The sequence below is a fragment of the Petaurus breviceps genome, unplaced genomic scaffold, assembly GCF_028583685.1.
Source record: "Petaurus breviceps papuanus isolate PSGF00001 unplaced genomic scaffold, PetGlider_PUasm1.0 140, whole genome shotgun sequence".
Taxonomy (NCBI): Eukaryota; Metazoa; Chordata; class Mammalia; order Diprotodontia; family Petauridae; genus Petaurus; species Petaurus breviceps.
The window spans coordinates 32,655,864-32,659,425 of record NW_027185698.1 but is presented as its reverse complement, the minus strand read 5'-3'; the positions used below and the strand labels follow the sequence as shown (position 1 = coordinate 32,659,425).

Sequence of the window (3,562 nt, the reverse complement as noted above, 5' to 3'; positions counted from 1 at the left end):
TCATGGCCAGTTATTTCTGGGTGTGGTGCTGAGTATCTGAGCCCGGATTTGATCCAGGTCATCCCGACACTGGAACCAGTGCTCTTACTGGCTGAGCCACCTGGCCACCCCAGGATATAGGATTCTTAAAGTGATGTCTGTTGACTTACAAAAAAAAAAAAAAAACATTTTGTTAACTGTATTTCAATATCATTGGTTTCTTTGTAACCTTTTGTACTTTATCTGATACCCTTAAAAACATTATTCTGAGAAAGATCCATAGGTTTCACCAGACATCAAAGGGACAAAGGACACACACAAGTTAAGAACCTCTGAAGTAAATTATATGTAAAGCCCTTCTACTTCCAAGATTCTAGGTGCTAACTTCAAAGGTCCCTTCCAACTCCAAAGTTCTTTATTTTGTGTTCTAATATCTCTACATGCTCTGAGCCTGGAATGAACCCTCTCCCCTCCACACTTTGGACTCCCTAGCTTCTTTCAAAGCTCAGTTCAAAGTCAAATTACCAACGATCTCTTAGTTACCAAATCCAATGGCTTTTTCTCAATCTTCCTTCTTCTTGAATTCTCTATAGCTTTTGACACTACTGATTACTATCTCCTCCTTGATGCTGTCTTTTCTCTAGGATACCACTTTCTCCTGGTTCTCCTCCTACTTATCTGACCACTTCCAAGTCTTTGCTGAAGATCTTGCCCTCAAAACATAGATGTCCCACAGAGTTCTGTGCTGAATCATTTTCTCCTTTCCCTCTATGCTATTTAATTATTTCATTTGATGAACTCATCAGCTCTCATGGATTTAATTATCTTCTCAATTCTGATAATTCTGAAATCTACCTATCTTGCCCCAACCTCTGCTGACTTCCAGGCTCACGTTTGTAACTGCCTTTTAGACATCTTAAGCTCAATATGTCCAAACAGAACTTATTCACTTTCCCCCTCAACCCTCTCCCTACTCCTACCTTCCCTAATACTGTAGAGGGAAACACCATCCTCCCAGTCCGTCAGGCTCACAACCTAGGAGTCATCCTTGACCCCACACAATCTCTCACACATACCCACCCACACACAACATGTGTCAAAGTCTGTTGACTTCTCCTTTATAACACCTCTCAAATATATCCCCTTCCACTTTTGGCACATGTCACCACGGTGCAGGCCCTTAACACCTCACACCTGGACTATTGTATTAGCCTACTGGTTTGTCTGCCTGCCTCAAGCTTCTCTCCACTCCAATTCATCCTCCATTCAGTCACTGAAGTGATTTTCCTAAAGCACAGATCCAACCATCTCTCTACACACACACACACACACACACACACACACACACACACACACACACACACACACACACACACACACACACACACCTTAATGAACTCCATTGGTTTTCTATTGTCTCCAGAATTAAATACAAAATATTCTCTTTGACAACAATAACCCATCATAACCTAGCCTCCTCCTACTTTCCCAGTTTTTAACACCTTACTCCCTCCCATATAGTCTTTAATGCAGTGACACTAGCCTCCTTGCTGTTTCATGAACAAAACACTCTGTCTCTGCCCCAGGCCTTTTCCCTGGCTATCTCCCATGCCTCAAATGTTCTCCCTCTCCATCCGTACCTACTGACTTCCCTGACTTATATTTTAAGTTTCAACTAAAATCCCATCTTCTACAGGAAGCCTTTCTCAATCTCTCTTATTGCCTTCCCTCTGATAAATATTTCCTTTTTCATTCTATATAGTTTACTTTGTATATATTTGTTTGCTGTCTCCCTCATTAGATTGGCAACTCCTTGAAGGCAGGGGCTGTCTTTTGCCTTTTGCTGTATCCGTGGCACTTAGTGCAATGCCTGAGGAATGGTAGGTACTTAATAAATGTCTACTGATTAGATTGATTCTGCCTCCTATAGAACAGCTATTATAATCCATCCAGTTGTTGGAAACTGCCCCCAAAAAGTTACTTTTGATTTGCTTTATGTTTTTTTTCTATTTATTTACATGTGTTCCAGCGATAGAATGTAAGTTCTTTGAGGGCAGAGATCATTTCATTTTTGTTTTTGAATTCTTGATACCCAGAACAGTCTTTGACAAATAGTAGGAGCTTAATAAATTCTTGCTGATTGACTGATTGACCTTATGTTCTAAGATTCCTTCCAACTCGGAAATTCTGTGTTCTGAGACTTAAGATCCTTTGAATCTCTAATTTTCTATGTTCTACATCCTAATGTCCCTTCCACCTTTGCCATTGGATTGTACTTGGGTCCTGAGTGTCTCCATTAGACTGATGACTGAGTATATGCATAGCTGAATTCTATTTTTACATGGCTTGGAGGTAGAGAAGGCTCTCAGCATTTTCAGTCACACAGCTACTCCCAAATGACAAAGCTTCAGTCAATCTATCTTCAAGTTTTTACTGAGCATGTACTATGTATACTTAGAAATAAGATATATGAAATTTTGACAGAAGAAACAAATGTTTCTTTGACTTTGGATTATTCAACAGAGAATCTGAGTTTCCAGTTAACAAGCCTTTTTATCTTCCTCTCTTGGGGTTATATCTTGATTATAGCCCTAACAGAGAACATAAAAACCTCCCAGAAAAAATATCTAAACCAATAAATGAAACAGTAAATTTATTTAATGTTCATCTCTGTGACACAGAGTACGAGGCTGCTAAGGGGGAAAAATCCCTTCCACTGCTATCATTCCCTTTTACTTCATCTCTGTCTACCTCAGCCTTTCCACATTCAAATCCTTTTCCTGCTTTCTTCCCTTTCCATCATACCCTATGGTATCTTGTTCTATTGTTACCAAAATTCCCTGAATATTAGAGCTTTTCATATCATACTTCTTCCTTTTTGTTGCTCTCAGGAAATCTATGTCCACCTACACTATTAATCCCCTCCCCTGTCATCTTTTCAAGCAAATTGCATCATTATCATCCCCACACACACTCTCTCTAATCTTCAATATTTCCCTATCTACTGGTTCCTTCCCATGTCTCCTCCCTCCCAGATAACCCTCACAAAATCCTATCATTCCTTCTATCAGCCTATAGCCCTTCTAAACTAACCACTTCCTTTCCATTCACTGTCTTTTAAACTCTCTCCAATTTAGCTCTAACCTCATTACTCAAATGAAATTACTTTCTCCAAAGTTACCAATTATCTCTGAATTGAGAAAGCCAATGACCCTTTGTTAGTTCTTATACTTTTTAACTTTCTGGAAGCATATGACACTCTTGATCGCTTTCTCCTGGATAATCTCTTTTCTCTGGATTTTCATGACACTGTCCTCTCCTGGTTCTCTTCCTACCTTCATCTCTTATTCCAAACTTCAAAAGCACTATCCTACCAGTCACCCATGTTCAATACCTTGGTGTCATCCTCAAATCTTCACTCTCATTCATTCTATATATCCAATCAGTTGATAATCTTGTTATTTCTTTTTCTATAACATCTTTTATAATATCTACCCCTTTCTCTCTACTTATATAGCCATCACCCTAGTTCAGATAAGGAAGGAAGGAAGGAAGGAAGGAAGGAAGGAAGGAAGGAAGGAAG

General features: G+C 39.4%; 1 protein-coding gene across 3 annotated transcripts in view; it reads right to left on the bottom strand.

Moving 5' to 3' along the window:
- SLC2A9 (solute carrier family 2 member 9) overlaps positions 1–3,562 on the bottom strand; it is a 296,562-nt gene that overhangs the window by 274,018 nt on the left and 18,982 nt on the right. The gene's annotated exons all lie outside the window — the stretch shown is intronic.